General features: G+C 31.2%; 1 long non-coding RNA gene across 1 annotated transcript; it reads right to left on the bottom strand.

Annotated features, from left to right (window-relative positions):
* Positions 1–12,969: 12,969 nt before the first annotated feature.
* On the bottom strand, positions 12,970–15,028 carry LOC136274331 (uncharacterized). The gene is made up of 2 exons (XR_010712618.1): positions 13,605–15,028; positions 12,970–13,196 (listed from the first exon to the last, which is right to left on the bottom strand). It is a non-coding gene; the product is annotated as an uncharacterized lncRNA (long non-coding RNA).
* Positions 15,029–20,897: the final 5,869 nt, after the last annotated feature.

The raw sequence follows: 20,897 nt of genomic DNA, 5'->3' as shown, positions 1-20,897 counted from the left end.
TCGGATTGTGATATGCAGTCATATCTATAAACATCTTCATGGTATTTTCTTGACTTTAAGAATAAAACTAAATGCATAATACACACAGAAGTATTAATTAACTGCCAGAATGATACAATGATACAAAAACTACATTTTAAATAATTCAACTATTTTTGCGAACTGTAAATAAATTTAAAAAACTGATGAAAATAGACACAAGCATCTTAATTTAAACCATCAATCTCTTAATGATATAACAACACTGTGTTCAAATAAATATTTTGATGCTAATTCATTGCCAAAACATCAAACTTTTCAAAATATATAGCATTTTATTTCAATGAAAAATGAAACACCCCTAACCGATTTTACATGCATAAATGACATTAAGATATTGTCAAATAGTACAATTTCAGTGGTATTTTTTTTGTTATAATCTCCATATGGAAAGCATGCCGATATACAAAAAAAAAAAAAATTACCAAAAAATAAAATCTGAATTATTCTTTTAATTTACTTGTCTGCAAAAAGATGAAAAGCATGTTAAACCATTTTTTTTAAATAAAAAAATAGTGTACGAATTTAGCTAAAAAATATTGCGTTTATATTTCGAAAGAAGATATTTTCATTTCAAAGATAAAAGGAAAATCATAGGATTGTGCTTTTAAAAGAATAATTAAGTTTCAATCCAACTGTAGAAGCACCCTCACTATCATAAATAAATGCGTGAAAAGAGGCTGCTGGTATTTTTTTCATTTTATTCCAAATGTAGCCTCTTTGATTGCTAATGCATGGGAGTTCATTGCCTTTAGATTTCAGGGGGATAAAACAGTAAACTTTAAGACGTCACTACTGCATTCCAGGAGTAGTCTTTTAAGAAACTTTTCTTTGAAATATTAATCTGTTTTTCTTTATTGCTAATTTTTTAATGGCAAAAAAACAAAACAAAAATCAAAAGCCCTTGCTTACCATTTTTCTTTTGATGTGATGGTTTTTCAACAATTTCAAATCGTTTTAAATTTATATAATATATATTCTAAATCGATGAAAATTTTGTAATCTCGTAGAGAATACAATATCGCTGTAAATCGATAAGTCTGAGATTAAAGAGGCTGAATGATCAAGTATTTGTCCATTAGTGCAATCTTTGATTTCAGGATGTGACATTTTCTGATCGTCTTCGGCTGATTACAGTTGTGTCCATATGAGGCATCCGGTAAATTTTACTATTTATTTGCGCACGCATTGCGCCTTACACTACATTCTTTACTATGCAATTAATAAACCAGTGCTATATATCTTTTTTTATTATGTTTGTTATTTGCATGTATGTAATGCATTCGCATTACATGAACAGGACTGACCAATGATACTAAATGCTGATCGTTCCTTTAAAAGAAAAACTTCTGAAGTCATTCCGCGCCGTCAAAATGTCAAAGCACGCAGTTCTATGCTAAATTTTAGAGAATTGTATAAATAGAACAAATAGGGAAAAAATGTATTATTTTAAAAAGGCAATTATTGTTGCCTTTGATTACATCAAGACTCAGTTTAGAGACAGAGACGACTTTCATGGTTTCTGGTTTTAGTCCTTTAATGTGGTAAAAAAAAATCGTACTATTCAAGCTTTAAATATGAATAATTATTAAATCTGTACACAGAGATTCCTGCTAAAGAATGTAAACTGAGAATAAAATTGCCAAAATTGATATAAAATACCTAGTTTCTTTTTATTGCCCTAATATAGGTTTTGGTTATTTTGTTACTTTGATTTTTTCCAGCGCAAGATGTGTTTGCATGATACAGGTAGTAGTTTAAGTACAACTAGACTTTGACCCGTGCGTGCACGGGTTGACATTGCATATCGGACATTTCCGAAATAGGTACATCGACACACGTTATTATTGACATTTACATAACGAAGCTATAAGCCTACACTAATGCTATTAATTTCACTACACTTTCCTTTTTTTTTTTTTAATAATCTGTGTCTCGGGAAAGGCCCTCATCACAGATAGAATGCCCGTAGTGTAGCAGAAAATTGCAGGATCGCTCCGGAACGCTTTTGGAGAAAGTTAATGAAGTTGACTTGAAAATAACAGTCAAATTCGTCACAACAAACCTTTTTGAGACTGCAAATACCTTTCAACTACACATTTTAATCCATAGAATGGAAGAATTCAACACTTTTTTACCAATGTACACGTATTTTCTTTGTAAAAATGGGTCCATAGGGCATTATTTTTAATGATAAAACATATTCTATCTTCTTCACTCTCCTAACAAATATAATGTAACTTTTTTGCATGTAATCAAATATTTTTTGTCATCACGAAGACAAAAGTAAGTACTTAGTTGAAATGTACATCTATATTTGTTATTTTATACGTTCTCTCATAAGAAATCATTATTATATATGAACAGAATATATAGCAAAAGTCCAATGAAAATTTACCCGTATTTCTGAGTTTATTCATGCAGATGTGATATTGTGGAAACATAAACTAAAGATCCCGTTAGCGTGAATGTTTTGCGCAAGCGCAAGATTGTAAAATCCAAAAAATCCAGGTGATTTCCGGGATTTTTTGAGGAACTTTCGTTGATTTTTAATTAGCGGAGCTTAAGTGAGAAAAAATAAAAACGAATTGGTAATCTTCAAGTACCAATGATGTTTAAAATATATAAAACAAAAGACAGTATTCTTCCGATTTCTCGGTATTAAAGACAAAAAATTCGAGTCTATTATTTTAATATAGTAGTATAGATACACATAGACCATAGTAATGCCGTATATTCAGTTCTTGTCAAAACTAAAAGAGATTTCAATATGTTTTCTACTTTTGCAATAACAAGTAAGATTAAAGATGATACATCGCTTTAGTCAATTTGTGTGATTTATTTTCAAATTTTGGAGAAATATAATTAAAAAAAATGTCTTCTCAATTTAAAACAATTAAATAATACTCTTAATGGGAAACACAGAGCGCTGTGCCTCTTCAAATAACACTACAGTATAAGTGATAATTTAACATTTATGTTTTGTAATACTTTAATGTTAAATACTGAAATCTGATAGGTTTAGAGGCAGTTGATAATCCGTTCTACTATCCTCAGCGTTCGCAATACACTTAGCAACGGGTAACACAACGAATTGTTACATGCGCGTAAATCATGCGCGTACGGTTCTCCGTGGAATTCACTTCATTTCTATAAAAAAAGCAGTAAAAAAATCTCTAAAATTAAGACATTCAGTATAATAATATAAATAGTGCCTGTTTGGGAGGATAACAGTTGAAATTGACACCCCTCGAAAACCATTGTCAACCTCCGCTTCGCGTCGGTTGACAATGGTTTCTTTGGGGTGTCAATTTCAACTGTTACCCTCCCAAACAGGCACTATTTATATAATAGCTCTCAATATATTTTTTTTTCTTAAAACATCTGCTCAGAAACTGCCTTTGGATGGCCGAAATCAGTTTTATAGTACCATAAAGCATTTGTAGCTAATTTAAAAATCAAGGATAAAATTCATGTTGATATTAATGCAACCAACATAAAAAATGAAAATGTACCCCAAAGGTGCTTTCTACACAGTCCTTTTGTCTTATCATTAGATATCCATTTTATCTTAAAGATGCAAACTGTTTTAATGATTGGATAAAATAAGTAAATCGATTTTAAACTTTCAGCATCAATGATGAATCAATCAGTTCGTATGCTTTATAAGATACGTGTTGAGACGATTTCCCTTGTGACTTCATTTCAACATGAAATCCTTTACTAGAATTGTCAGTTTTTCTACGTGTCTCTTAATATTTACATTTGCGGAGCAAAATCTCTTACAGAATGCTTTTTCGCAGGTTCCGAACATGAACAATATTATTCCTGACACGGATCCTCTGTTTGAGGAAAAAGGTTCCTTGCAGCAATGTATGTCTCTTTGTGTGACCTTATTGCCCTGTTTATCCGTGTTTGTCGCGAAGAGAGGATCTTGTAGAGGATATCAATTATCCCATCGTCATCTTAACGGAGTTGGGTTTCTCAGTGCCGAAGGCGAAACCTATTACTACAAAGGTGAGCTTTTCGGGAAAAATGATTTTCATTTGACTTTAATTGATAATCTAAAATCGCATTTTTACTATTGGTCAATTATTTGATTAAATTCATTACGTATATTTCATAACAAAAAAATTGTATTTCTTGCACGGCATAGAATCGGGAATACGTTCTGTTAATAGACGTTTTCTAAAGTAGTGTTTTGAATTGTTTTATTTAAAAATTTTATGCAATCCCGCAAGCTTTTTTATATCACAGCGTTGTTTTATTTTACAACGAATGGTGCCTGATGATATTCAACAAATTATTAAAATATTTGACTTCAATCTTCACTTTTATCGTAATGTATTGCAGAGCACAATTGTTTAACGACTGGTTATATATGAAATTCAGCACACGAATACTGCTACAAGTACCACACTAAGTGGAGAATTCCCAGTGGGGCCATTAACCGATGCTATATGGAAGATCCAAGAAGTCATCTTTTTCTTGTCGACTCAGAAAACGCGCTTGAATTCTTGCAGTAAATAATTGGTATTCAAAAGATGTTATTGCAAATATTTTTTTCTCTTGATTTCTTAATCTCTTGTGGGGTTTTTTTTCTCAAGTTACATTGTAATATTCAAAGGCCAAAAAGAGCAAACTTTTGTCCTATTTTTTTCTCAAGACCTTTATGGAACAATTGTGTACCTACAAGGAAAACGAAAAGACGGATCTTCTCCATTCCTGGACGACTTTGGAAGAAATATCACTTTTTTTTAATTGGAAAGAAAATGAGCCTTCAACACATGACAGAGATGTTAACATACGCACAACTGCTGCAAATTATGCACTCATGGAAGTATCAACTGGCTCAACTTATAAAAATTTCATATGTTTCATTATGTAACATTTTCTAATCAAAGACCGCGATGAAAAACAGTTACATCCTTACAACGTTGAAGTTATACTCACAATAAAAAACTATTTATAATAATTAGGAATCATCGTTTTTTTCCTTATAACAGTTCTTATAATCATAAGACATATCTACATAGTTGTATAAATCGCTTGATGCTTGATATTTTTATAAATCTATAAATGATTATTATAATACACAAAACCTGTAGATCACTTTTATTTACATAAAATAGACATTAGATTCTGAATAATAATACATTTAACTATAACAACACAAAACATGTAGAAACTTAGATATTATTTGTACAAAATAGATACATTCATTTAAAGGGACATTGTCACGATTTTGGTCAAAAATTATTTTTCTAGTTTTAATATTTACAATGTTTCAGAGAGGCATTTTTAATAGGCAACCGATATTTGAGTGTCATTTGTTGAGTTATAAAAGAGTTACAGAGGTTAATACAAAGATAGACAAATAACCTGAAATAAAGATTTTTTTTTTACTGGTATATTGAACCTATGTAAAAAAAAAAACAGGGCACGAGCCTTGTTTACATGACAGAGAACTGTGAGCCCCGTATCTTGCTAATAACTCTACAAATGACTCTCAGATTTTATTTGATTATTAGATATGCATTTCTTATGCATTGTAAATACTAAAAACATAAAAATAGAATTTGATCAAAATCGTGACCATGCCCCTTTAAAGCGACTTGAACACGATTTGAGCTCAAAATTTTCTAAATTTATTTTTCAATTTTTATGTCTAGAATTGTTAATATAGACGTTTTCTATGCTTTGACAAAATTTTAAAAACAAATATCGAGTTACAAGCGAGTTACAGAGATAGAATTCTTTGTTTTTTAAAAAAAGCTCGAGTCCTGTAAATGTTTACATATTTGTTGTATTGGTATAAGTTTCAATCTAATGTTGCTGTTTAATGTGATGAAATAATTTATTAACCCATTGAATAAGTCTGCTTTGTTTCCACAAGTTATTTTGATAAGAAAATGGCAAAATATCTTTACTTAAAAAAACAAACATAAGACTCGAGCTTTGTTTACATGACAATGACTTCGTTCATCTGTATCTCGCTTGTAACATGACTTCTAGCATTCAAATTTTGGTGAATCATTCAAAATACATAAATAATTTACTTTTTATACATAAAAATCAAAAATAACATTTTCATCTGAAATCTTGTACAGGTTCCTTTAAAAGAACTGGCAACAAAATAATGCATTATCTGGTTTAATATGGTTTCATGCTTTGTATGCTACTTGCTAATAAAACAAGTTTACCAAACATGATAACAATTATCATTTTTGTATGTATTTCATGTGAGCTGCGCAGGCCTAGCTTTTTAAACTAAATATGATAATATGATAATATAAGAAGTCGTATCATTGAAAATGAAAAAAATACTCCATTTTGACACAAAGAGCCTTCTTATAATTGTACTCAAGTGTTAATGAAATTTTCATGTATACTTAAACAGCAAAACCTAACATTTTGGATACCTGAATATTTGATGTTTGCATATATGTGAAATATATTTAATTCATACATTTAATATCAATTAAAGCAGATTAATATAATATTTCTTGGTCATCAAATAAATAGTGATATTAGAAGATAAAAAGACTCTCTCTCTCTCACTCTCTCTCTTTCCCTCTCTCTCTCTCTCTCTCTCTCTTTCTCTCTCTCTCTCTCTCTCTCTCTCTCTCTCTGTCTCATCATATTACAATAAAACTGGAAGAATCTAAGCATATTTTATCCGATTTACAAAATAATAGTAAAAAGAAACTTTTTACCATCAACGACATCTGCTAGAATTGTTTTAACAATTTTTTTTTGGGGGGGGGGGTGGTTTGGGGACTAAATATTTACATTACTCCTCTAACTAAAATCACGACGCCACATCATCTACTTATACAAATCAGAGCTGCCACTATTTAGGGATATTTTGTTATATCACCCCCCCCCCTTCTCATTTGTAAACACACTTAAGTGTACTGTAAATAAACTATTTTTCCCAACGCAATTCTATTTGGCGATTTACTCAAGATATACCGGTTCGTTGCGACTATATTTCGCGATCAAGCCCCTTTCGCACTTTTTTTTATTAACAACTATATGGCAATGAGATATGGTCCGACCGAGAAATATTCGCAACAACGAAGTTCTCGCGAACCTTGCGAAAATTTCTCACACGCGAATGAAAGTTGGCTCACAGTATGCTTTTATACTGTATGTGTGATTGTTGTGTCGGGTAAGTTACTAGATTCGTGGCTTGATATTGATTAACCAAAAAATAATGCAATAACTTGCCAAACCGTAAACACATTGAAGTTTGAATCTTTGGGTATTGGTATTGACATATGTTATTACAATGTTTCTGAAGTAAAACCAATCGAAAATACGTTTGTTGAAAATTGAAAATTGAAAACAATCCACGAATATTGGTCCCCGCAAATTTAAATAAATCCATAGAAATATGTGGCAAAGTTATATCTAATCAGAATTTCATTTACGAAACATTGTGCTTTTTAAAGCCATTAGGAAATTAAAACTATTTTTGTTTGTAAAAGTAGGGAATTAAACATTCCAAAAATCACATTTTCCTTGGTATACGTGCACTGTATTTTTATATAGTTTAAAAAGTCGTCATTTTGAAGGCAAACAAGAAAAAAAACCTGAACGCTACCATTAAAGATAAAATTAGACATAACACATCATTAAACATTTTCGCTAATGAAAATTCTTTTAATCATATAAAAACCATTTTATATAAATCGAAGATTTCATCAAGATTGAAATTTCCAATCAAACAAAAAAAAAAAGTCTTTGATCGCCCAGCACTAGATTATTATACACATATGTGCGTATTATATTAAAAAAAAACTGTCATTCTTCTGATCTGCTAGTTTGTCAGACTAACTTGTTTTTGGTTCAATTCAGGTTTCCTTCAGAAATTGAATTGCAGATCGAAAACACTTGCACGATTGGTGTTTTAGTTTAAAAACGATACTAACGTTCACTTTATTTTGAAAAGAGTAGCTTTTAGAAAAGTTTTAGAATTAGAAAAGTTCTAATTCAGGCCTTATAAATTGAATATTCTTCGTACAAATATGTATGTATCACGATCTGTTGAAATGTAATAAGATTCACTTGAATAAAGATAGGGATGGTTCTGATGAAAAAAAGTTTTCAGAAGGCCGTTTGCAAACATTTTGTGTGTATCTTTAAAATTCAAGATTCGTGCTTTAATGCACCGTAATATTAGGAACGAAGTGTACAAACAGATCGCAAAAGGTATTCAATATTCATTTGAAAAAGAAAATCACTCCTTCAGTATTATGAGGGGATTTCAGCTTAAAAAGGCTTAAGTTTATAATTATATTTTTGATCACACCCGTCCGTATTTTGATCAGTTCGTTATATTAAAAGGATGGTTACATATATGTAACTACTAGACTTTGACCCGTGCATGCACGGATTGACATTGCATATCGGACATTTACCGGCGACTGAAAAAGGCACATCGACACACCATATTATTGACATTTAAATAACAAAGCTTAAGCCTACAATAATGCTACTAATTTCACTACACTTTCCTTAGTTTGAATAATCTGTGTCTCGGGGAAGGCCCTCACCACAATTACAATGCCTCCTATATACCCGTTATGTAGCAGAAAATTGCAAAATCGCTTTGAAACGATTTAGGAGAAAATTAATGAAGTTGCCTTGAAAAACAACCCAGTCAAATTCATTATAATAAACCTTTTTGAGACTGTAAATACCTTTCATCTAAAAATTCGAATCCAAGAAAAATGGAAGAATGCAACACTTTTTCACCAACGTACATGTATTTTCTTTGCTACAGAGACAATACACGGAACGCATTCTATAGACTTGGTCCGTAGGACAGAATTCGTTTTTACAATAAAGCATATTCTATCTTCATTCTCCTAAAAAATACAATGTGAATTTTTTTGCATGTAATCAAATATTTTTTGTCATCACGATAACAAAAGTAAGTACATGCATGTACTTACAAAAATGTATTTGAAATGTATATTTGTTAAAATATGTTATACTTTCTCTCATAAGAAATCATTAATATATTCACAGAATATATAGCAAATTTTCCATTAAATTTACCCGTATTTGTATTACATATCATCTCTGAATTTATTCATGCAAATATGATATTGTGGAAACATAGACTAAGGATCCCGTTAACAGGAATCTATTGCGCAAGCGCAAGATTGTAAAATCCAAAAAATCCAGATGATTTCCGGGATTTTTTAAAGGAATTTTCGTTGATTATTAATTAGCGAGGCTTAACTGAGAAAAAATAAAAACAAATGGGTAATTTTCAAGTACCAATGATGTTTAAAATATATAAAACAAAAGACAGCATTTTCCCGATTTATCGGTATTAAAGACCAACAATTTGAATCTATTATTTTAATATAGTAGAATAGATTCTATAAAATTCATTCTGTGGCTAATTTTTTGTAGCAATTTTATTCTTATGCATATTTGTATCCATTGAAATAATTTTTTTAAACGAAGCAAGCTTTAGGGTCTACAAAGATACCGGTATGCACGTACAATAGTCAATGATGTTTTAGCCAAATCAAACTAGAAACCTATTGATTTGGTGCCTCTTAAGATCAATACAGTCACGTAATTTGTATATAAAAGACAAAAGCTCTCACTCTTTCATTTTTTTTCAACATGAAACTCTTTTTTATCATTTCTAGATTATCTGTTTGCCTCGAGGCAGGTGTAATTGCTTTGCAGGGTTACCAATCTAGCGTTTTTCGGCAAGCTGTTGAAATGAACAATGTTTTACCGGAGATAGCACCTTTATTTGAGAAAACTCTTCCGTTATTGCAATGCTTGATAAGTTGTATTGCTTTGCCTTCATGTCTGTCGGTGTTCGCCTCAAAGCAAGGAGAAACGTGTAAAGGATACCAGTTCGCACATCGCCATAAAACTGGGATAAATTTTCTACACGTCGAAGGAGTAACATATTATGCTAAAGGTAGGTTTTCAATAGGGAAGATGTCGAAATATTTTCAATTGCTTTTTTTTCTTTATTTAGATTACTTAATTTATAAAATCAAATATTGTGTAGAAAAGAAATCTATATTGTTTGAAAGATCTCAACATAATTTATATCCTAACGTTCAGTTTGAATATATATATCAGAAACATTGAAGATATTTACTTTATGTGAGAGGAAACTTTCTTTCGCGTTCATGATTTAGTCAGGATAAAGTCTAAGCGGGCTGGATGGCCGTGGTTAATTTTAGACTAAATTTATCTTCTTTGAAAGGAGAGTTCTATATTATAATATGGGAAATATATACATATACGCTAACTTTACATCTCACATACAATGATTTTTTTCTTTACTGAGTAATATTTTACTACTAAATCATAAATATTATAAAAATATCAAGTAATTCTTTATTTATTAATAATTTAACCCCCATAGATAATCCGTGAGAAAATTACAATTACAATTTTTTTCTTTGTTGAATTAGACCATTGTTATTGAATTAGACCATGTTTTATTTTGCTTACAGAAAATGTTAACTCTTATGATTGTTTGAACCCTGTGCTGTATGTTCATTTGCTTTAAAATAAAAGTATCATCATATCACTTTGATATAATTATACATGTTACGTTAATTTCAATTTTACATTTTAAATGGAGCAGCACACCTATGAAATCCATTTAAATCAACTATAGTAAATTCTTTAAAATCACACAAGAAAGAAAAGTTATGTGAAAGTGTCTTCGTTTGGAAAATCTTCTTAAAGTTCTTAATCTACTAATCTACATTTGAAGCCGAGTATTGTTACACAATTAAAAATTTTGATAGTTCAAGGTAATAATTTAGAGGACTTAATCTATGTAACGTATTAAAGTGTAACATGCGGTTTCATTATTCACAGAAAGATAACTTTTATTAATCAAACGATATACTTTTAATTTAGGTTCTACAATATACATGTAATATGTAATAAATTAATTGATAGATTTTTTTTTTAAATGTATAAAATTATTTGCAACTGTGCAAGCACGCAATCAATTTTTTTAAATTTGTAATCTTAACCTTGGAGACTTTAGGTTTATTTTACGTCGCAGTTCATGAGTGTACAACGCCTGGTTACACCTGGAATCCCACACACCTGTACTGCTATAAATATCACACGTTAGGAAAGACGTGTGAGGATGCAAGCACAAAATGCAGAAAAGAAGATTCCAGAAGTCACCTGTTTCTTGTGGACTCGAACAATGCACTTTCATTTTTGCAGAATATAATTGGTATCTTTGAAATATAATTAATTTTTTTCATTTTATACGCTTTGTATTGTTATACCAATGTGCAAGAAAATATGAACTAGAAACTTTTGTGTTAGGTTTACGCATTAATTTGGGCAGTGATTCTTAAATTTAATTGTCGCAGTATTTCAACGGTTTTATCTATTTTTAAGAGAGAGAGCATCTTCTAATATCTCAGACATGCAATGTACATGCTTTTGTTTTTTGTTTTTTTTTATTTCTAAGTTTAAATTAAATCTTGAGTATTCTTTAGAGTAAAAAAATTTACCTACTTTGGAAGTGCTTCTTATTCATTTGTAACAATACCTTGTATTTTTTTCTAGATATTTATCAACGGCCTATGTATCTTCAAGGAAAGAGACAAAACGAATATTCACAATTCTTTGATGACTTTGGGAAAAGAATGACATTTTTTAATTGGACAAAAGGAGAACCTAAACCAATAATAGATGCTCTCTACATTAGAACAATCAGTCGGTTTTCAGCGTTAATTGAAGTATCAAAAGGACATTTAAACCGGCATTTCATGTGTTTCATTATGTAGGATTTTTTTTCTTGATCTATATTATGTAACTTTAAAACTTTGAGAAAAATATGGTACCATCAGTATCTTCCACTTATCAAGTTAATCTTTTCATTTTTGTATTAAACAAAACGACAGTTTTGCATAAAAATACAAATAGCTTAGTAATGTTATATATTTGAATATAATTATACATATATGTTGAAAATATATCTTGTTGTTTTTCATATGTATTTTGTGTCGACAAGTTTTTTAAATTGATTTAGTTCAATGTTATTTTCACTTTGGGCTTTTTTAATAATTTTTAAACAAGATGTAGAATTTTTGTCAAATCTTTAATATAATTTATTAAAGCGTTCAACTTGATGTAAGTTTTTGGGAATATGTGTAAATAAATTTAATTAAGTTATAAATTTTATAACTTTCTTTTTCTAGATGCGCTTTTTAAGCAGTTAGTGTTGTATGTATATACGGACGTATTATATGAGTATACATTAAAAAATTAATGTTTCAAATTGTTATTTTTTCCAAATCATTTTTAGAAATAAAGATGAAACACATTGGTATTTGAGGATATTACGTTTTCTTACACTAAAATGAGGATTTTTTAAGCTTGTGTTACATTAAAAGTTTAATATGAGAGATTTCTAAACGTTACTAGACTACAAATTTAAAACGTACCAGCTGTTATGGGAATATAACTTTTGATTTTTTTTCTCTATTGCATTAGATGTTTGAATTTACCTTAACATCTATATATGCATGCTAGTGTTTATTTTTATGACTTGGTTAAATAGAACATTTGCAGAAAAAATCATTTTTATTAGATTTTTTTTATGGAAATTATCTTCAATCTTACATAAGATAGTCGGTTTCCGAAAAATTTAAAAAGTGAATATTGAAATTTAGATTGTTTTCCTAGCTATCGCCCAGCGAAAATCAAAACTGGAATGTGCAATAATACATACAGAGCCAAAGGAACTTTTTCTTGCAAAACCTATTTTTATGACGAATTCCATTTTACTTTAATGTGTTCAGTATATTTTTGTCACAATTGCATTCAAATTGTATAGGTTCTTTAAACATTTCACCAATCTGGTAAAAGGGTGGTCCTTGTAAGACAAACAAAACAAAATTTACAAAACAAAAACAATTTATTTACAAATATACAATAAATAGGAGGTTGTTGACTTCAGTTCTATTGGATGGACTAGATGGCATTCGACAAGACGTCTCACATAAGGTAAGTTCCGTAGGACTGGGAAAGTATAAGTTTTTGGTTCGGATATTAACTGTCCCACCATTAGTCCTTGCACGGATATAACATGGTCCACCACGTGCCCGTGCCCACTCCGTGGTCACCTATTTAAATATCGAACAACGTGGCATAATATGTTTTCTTCTACACATATTTGAAATTAGATACATGGATTGACTCATTAAACACACAGCTGCAGTATATTACAATTTTGGGCTACCGTAACATAACAGCTGTTTAAATTACAATTACACATACCTGTAGTCTAACTCTACTCACAATGCAGAATTAATATAAACCATAAAAATAGAAAAAATGTAACACTTATTGGGTTATATCTCTCTCACACAAATAAGCCCACACAGGGATGCCGTTCCCAAGATCACACAGCATGGGAAACGCCCAAGATATCTCAGCAAGAGTACAGACACGTCCACACAGCTTGTCCCCCAGAATACATCTAACCTCACTCTTCAAACCACTAAGCAAATTGATTTAAAAATAAATAATACCTGTTAAACAGGTTTTCTCCAGTAGTATTACTACACCCAGTGACCACTCATGCAAGCAAAAATATATAAATAACTCAAAAGTATGGAAATACATTTCAAACAAAATTTAGATACCAGAACCAACCAAAAGTATGGTAGTATGTTTGGAACATAATTGTGACAATATTGAATACAGTTAATGTATTCTAACAATGTTACTATAAGAAACCATCGATGTTCAAACTGCTTCAGTCGCTTAAAAGTGAAAATGTTAAAGATACATGTATCTGTAACCTTGGGAAATATACAATTATACTTTTCTACAAAATGAAGAACACTCTCCGTTATTAACTTTTGTTGTTGTTCTTTTATTTCTTTCTTAACTAATTTCTTATTTATTTATACATTCTGTACTAAAATATTGTTTTGTATAGTATTTAAATGCTTATATGCATTGCAATAATTGGTCCGGTCAATTAGGCAACATTTAAATGAACACATGCTGTACAAAATTTGATTATATACAAAACAAATGTTACATTTTTAGTTATTCCTGTCCAATCAAAAGTGCACGGAATAAAGTTCCTGAATGACCTAGATAACAAAATTATTTTCATTTAAACAAAATAAACGATTGGTTTATAAATATCCATAAACATGCTATTACTCAATATGCTGAAACAATTATTTTTCGGAAGCATGTCAACATGACAGACGGATTTAAACTTCTAGACGCCTGCAAACATAAACAAATTCAGTGCTCATCCGGCACTGACTTAATTGGTATGTATAATTGTGGTACAGTGTACCTACTTTTCCCGCTAAGTCAGATCAAAACAGTAACGAGTTACATATATCTTGGTCTTTTTTATTTTTATTTTCAAAGGACGCGACAGCGTACAACTTCGGATGGACCTGTCCAATTATGCCATAGAAGGTGCAGATCTTTTTTAAATGGTATATGCCTATTGTTGCTTTACCTGTTTTAATTGTACTTAACTTACTAGTACTAATAGTCTGACGAGGAGAAACTGAAGGAAAAGAAAGGAAAACTGTGTTGTCATCTGTTTTGTTTATGCAATCTAAAGTTAATAAAAAAGCAAATGTTTCAATCTCATTTTTTTCTGTTTCAATATTAAGATTGAAGTCAATTTTGATTAAAGTGTATGTGCCAAACACATCATTTTTACTGTACAACTGTAGCAACCCCGTGTCTCTGTTCATGCGTGGGTAGGTTAAGGAAATGTATTGGCAATTTAACGTCTTGGTTTGACTGTAACATTGCAAATCGTATGTTTTCATAATTGTAGTCAAGCAGACTAAATACTTAGTTTTTTCTGTTTAAATTGATGTCGATGCAAAAAAAAAATCGATACTGTAAATTCCTTATATTACGCGAGTACTTAATTCCGCGATCCTGCTGTTTTGTATCAAATCGCGAGGGATGCTTCTCGCGATTTTACGCGGATATAAATTCCTCGCGTTTAATAAGGATTTTACAGTTATTCATTAATATACAATTATTTAATGCTTGAGCAGTCAATAGACCAGAATATTTTCCCGAGGTACAGGGAACAGCTCAGTATGATCTATTGCCCGAGGCCAACGGCCGAGGGCAATAGATCATACTGAGCTGTTCCCTGCACCAAGGGAAAAAATTCTGGTCTATTGACTGTTCAAGCATTAAATAATTGTTTTATTACCTAATTCCTTTTTTAAGTTTTCCGTGTTTATAATTTGCAGATGGTTTTCGTGCCATTATGCAATATACTAAGATTTTTTTTCATCTTTTACATGCACCAAACCTGTTGCATGCATTACAACATCTCAATTTAATATCAGTATACACAAAGAAGGCGGAGTCTTCAACCCATTAGATTTTGAATAGTCTTTTACCTTATATGAGGCTTTAAGACCGCGGAACATTAACTGGCAAGATTGGAAATATACAGCTTTCGTCAGTTTCACTTGTTACAGTCTTCAGACGTCCCTGTCAATTTGTTTCCGCCCATTTCAAATGTTTTGACTGCAACAAGTGAAATTGACGTACGCTGTATATTTCCAATCTTGCCAGTTAATGTTCCGCGGTCTTAAAACTGTTGAATATTTGATACTCCATTTTGATAACATTGAATTTGGATTCACCAAGTACTAAAAACAGCGTCTATGTAAAGAAATATACATTCCCTGAGAAAGGATGTAACATTATAACGTACACGCGTTCTGATATACGTTGCCGGTCCAATAGATCACAGTCTATTGACCGGCGGTCCAATAGATCGCAGTCTATTGACCGGCGGCCTAATAGATCGCAGTCTATTGACTGGCAGTTCAAAATAGACGCAAATATTTAATTTGTAATAAAACAACAAAATCCCTTTGATTAGGTAATAAATTTGGATAGTTCATTACTACAACCTTTCTACAGTATCATGTGATACAATGTAATTATAAATAGCCTACGTATATTCCTTAATATGAAATGAGATAGAACTACACTTCACCCCGGTTTCTAAAAATTTTAAACAATAAACAATAAACATTAACACGTGAACGCAAAACATCTCAGTTTTATCAAAACGTTTACTAGAATTTGCTGTGCTAATCCCTTTTAAAAAGTTATTTCTCCAGTTCTAAAAAATCTTCCCAAATTTATATAATTTGCACGTAAAACGGTGTATAATATCTTTAAAACACATAACACAGGAATCTAGCGGCATTTTTCCAGCTTAGCTTTGATCAAGCTATTGTATAAATTTGTGTTAAATATGAAGTTCAAAATATACTGAGTAATGTTGTGCTGGTCGGATATTTATATCGTAAACAACAATAAAGGAAAGCCTGGCCGAGGAATAACCGAATATTTGATCAAATTAACCTATGTTCTATTTTTCTCAGATCACACCAAAATACTGTTTATTCGCGTTCTTATATTTCTTGTATTTTACCAATGCTCTCCAATTAAGTTTTCACGAAATTTTATTTTTAATCGTGACCTCATCTTTGTATGAATAAACATTATCTAAAATGTTATATTTATTTTCGTTTCGCAAAATCACTCTGAAATTTATACTCAAATATGATTGGCTACGGGATGCATGAAAGGATAGGAGAGTATATAATTCAACATACGTATTTATATCGTGTATCGTACAACCTGTAACCTATCTTATCCTTTCCTTCTCAACATTCAAAATGACAGCACTGTATCTCGAGTGCCCCAAATGAACACTAATCTACCACTCTTAATTCATGTGCTCCGTCATGATAACGAATTTTCCACTTTAAGCTCGTGTAATCGGACATAGAAACAAATCTTCCATCATTACCTCGTGTGTTTAAATATAGACAATAATATACTAGTCTTACCTCAAGTTCTCGGACATTGACACTAATATACCACTTTGATCGGACATGCACACCAATTTACCAGTCTTTCCTCGTCGATACATCCGACATTGATACTAATCTACCACTCTAACCTTGTGTGTTCGGACAAGGACATTGATACACCACTACTACCACGTGTCTTCTGACTTAGACATTGATCAAACACTCTTACTTCGTGAGTTTGAACATGGACACTAATCTACCACTTTTCCTCGTGTGTTTCGACATGGACATTAACATATCACTTTAAAATAGTGTGTTTGGACATAGGCAATAACCTACCAACCTCACTTTGTTTGTTTGGACATGGGCACTAATTATACCACTCTTATTTCATGTGTTCGGACATGGACACAATTATTAAATCATTCTTTTAGTTTTGAATAGAATACAATCTGTTTAAGCAGCTTCAGTTTATTTCTCTATCATGCTTTGGTAAAATATAATGACAATGAAATGGTTATGTAAAACATGTTACATGTATCATGTGTTTGTTTATTAACAAACTTTGGAAATCAGTTTCATCTTGTTGTTGCCTTAAAAAAGACAAGGAAATATTTTTTTTCTTCAACTGTACATCTGGAAAATAAAATATTGTTTAACAATGTACAAACAAATGATGTAGAAGCTTTATGGATTTTTCTATATTTTAAACAGCCTTTGGAAAATATTATATATGTAAAAGAAATAAAAATAATACATGTGTAAACGTTTTGTAGTTATTTTGTAGAAAATGGGAAATTTTCGCCCCTGTTTTCTTTCACCTATACGCCCTCGATGTCAGCGGAGAATTTAAGACTGGGAAATTTAAACGAATAATTGTTTACAAAAAGTGTCTTTTTTATTGTTTGTTGGCGAATTCAAGAGTGGGCAAAGCGATTTGCAAGTGCAGAAGAGCAAAAAAAAAGCACGAGGCAAAACTAGCCCTGCATACAGTCCATTAATGTGTACGTTCTACTTGGAAAAGACTGAAAAAGTATTAGGCAGGAGATACTTTGATTCTATTCTTCTCTGTTTAATATTAAGAAAAACCGAAGATTTAATGTCTACATAGTATTTGTGCGGGTTTTTCAAAAAGGGCTTTGTTCGTACCGTGTTGTCTAAACGTTGACTTCTGTACCATTTCCTTTTTACTTACTACATCAAATGAACTGGCGTTTCCGATATGTTTGATGCCTCATAAGAACTTAAAGAAGCTTAAATATAATGACGTATTTGCATTTCTCTGAAAACAAAAAGAGAAAATTTAAAAAGATATGATTTTTAATTGTACGCAAATAAAACAAGAATTACATATAAAGGAGATTACAATTAGCGTTACTGATAACGAACAAATATTTATTTGATAAGAATATAAAATATAAGTTTTTTTCACAATTTAAACCTACAATTTTTTAAGCATTTTCGAGTTGCTGGTTGTTATTTGAGGAATAAGGAATTACTGATTTTTAGTATTATGAGGTGATCAGATACGATCAAGGGAGATAAAATCTTATGAACCCTGAAGGGCTTGATGATAGATTTGATCACGCCAGACCTTGTTTGATCACCCCATAATATTCAAAGAATGATTCCTTATTACGTATATTTATATGTTTTTCAGCAATTTCACGATTAGATAATTTTTATGAAATTTATTTGACTTTCATTAAATATAATGAATTATTGATTACTATTTTATAAACATATTTGTATACTAACTCTTTAACATTGCCTTTTAAATTTTCTAACAGACATCAAATTAAAGCATCCTGTACCTCAAACCAAGATTTTCTAGGGAGTTCAAAATACAACTATAACTTACAATTTACTACACAATTTGAAAAAAAGGGTTGCACAAACATTTTGTAAACATGCTATCTAGCATTATCCCCGCTCGTATCTCTTTGCATAAACTGTATGCCAATAATTGCTCTCCCCACGGTCAAATAAGATCATTTATCTGTAATCAGTATTGAATTTAGACACTTTTATAAAAATATGTTCAATTTCTTTGTTTCAAATCTATCTGTCATTTCAGGGGTGGAGGGAGGTGTTTAAATTTATAGAAAGTGATATACAAGTGATGTAACAGAGAACATGTGAAAATAAATAAAACATCACATCCTGTTCACGATGGTAACTATTATTTGAACTGTATTTCCGATCTTGTAATCTTATATTCCCGATTTGTCATAGCCATTGCATGCAGACTTCTTTTTTTTTGGACGATATAAGGCACGGGGTTCATAGGTTTGAAATTCGTTTAAACTTGCATCAGTAATATTCAAAGAGAATTCATTTGGTACTTATAGCTAGAGAAACAACACGCAGTATTCAAGAACATTATCGGAAAGTTCACTTGGTCGTACAAGAACCATTTGATTTTCTTCTCTCTGATACAAAATATAGGTAGAACTTTGTAAGAAATGTCTTTAACAAGGCTTCTGTTTTGTTTATTATCGTTATATATGAGGGTGACGTCTGCGACTGTTCACGGTGAGAGGTATATTGGTCCCGTTGTCCGTGTGATGGGGATCATTGGGCAGCAGCAGTGTGTCCGGGAATGTAGACACAGACCCAAACTTTGTCGTGGAGTCAACTACCGGAAACAGGAACTGCTGTGTGAACTCGTGTCAGTCATAAACGAAACGGAACCCAAATCTGACTATGTTAGAATTGAACTCGACCAGGTCAGTTTCTTTTTATTCTTTATTTCGTTTTCTGTCTTTCCTGATTATTTATAATACACATTGTACTTACAGCTTTACTTTTTTGGTGGATGTAATAAACCGGAATAGTAAAAACATTTATTTTTCAGCAATTTACAGTGAACTAAAAAGTTATGTAATAAAAAGTTAAATAGTTAGATAGTTATTTAATTATAAAGCATTGCAATGCTGAACTTATCACCTTTACTGTAAAGAAGTCGAGTAATAAAGTTAACATGTTTTGTATTGAGCAGCGACTTACAATTATATAATCTTTGTTGAGTTCAACTCCTTCATATCATCTGAAATTATTGAGTATCATCAAATCTTCTTAAATCCAACTTGGATATTCTTTTACATAACCTTCGTAATAGAACACTTGAAAAACAGATACAATAGATAATAAAAATATGCTAAATATATCTGTTTATGGTAATTATCACATATAAAATCAAATCATCGTGGCACTCTTGTAGACTGCGAATATCACTGATGAATGCCTGGCATGCTCAATTGATGACATGTGTGTGACACTCTCCAGTAATAAAGTCCACTGTATTAGAGGTCAGTTTACAAGTTGGATACCATAGTATTTCAAGAGGCAAACATTATACAGTTGTTGACTGGGGTCGAGGGCAACAGTTGATCTGTCGGACCGGCTCGCAAACAGTTGCCCAAGGCCAAGACACAGTCAACAAATGTTTTGTTATACCCCTTCTAACAAATAACACGTTTTCGCGGAATGTGACGTCACCGGTCAACAGTCTTTTTTAACAGTCGATTTTAACAGTTCCAATCCAACAGTTCTAGTCCAACAGTCAAAATGCTGGACTTTTTTTCGTAAAGATTTATCATAGGATGAATCTCTGCCATTTAGTCAACTGAATGATAACTGAATGGTCTGGAAAGGTGACTGAATGGCACACATATGCCATTCAGTCACATTTCAGATACCTTTCAGTCACCTTTCAATTCACTGAATGGCAGAAATTCATCCTGTGTGTATAGTAACTGTCTTACAGGGGTATATAACAACATACTTTATGACTTCTTCCCAAACATTAATACCAAACCTTCTTTGACATTGTGTCTAATAATTAATAAGTATCTCTAATTGTGTACATAGGTGTTTTTCATGCATACAACTGAGGATAAACTTGTACGGTAAAAGAAATATAAAGCTGTAATCTTTTGTTCGCTTTCAATTACGATTCAGCCGATCGACAGACAAATC

Source organism: Magallana gigas, chromosome 4, assembly GCF_963853765.1.
Source record: "Magallana gigas chromosome 4, xbMagGiga1.1, whole genome shotgun sequence".
Classification (NCBI taxonomy): domain Eukaryota; kingdom Metazoa; phylum Mollusca; class Bivalvia; order Ostreida; family Ostreidae; genus Magallana; species Magallana gigas.
This window is presented reverse-complemented; position numbering and strand designations above follow the sequence as displayed.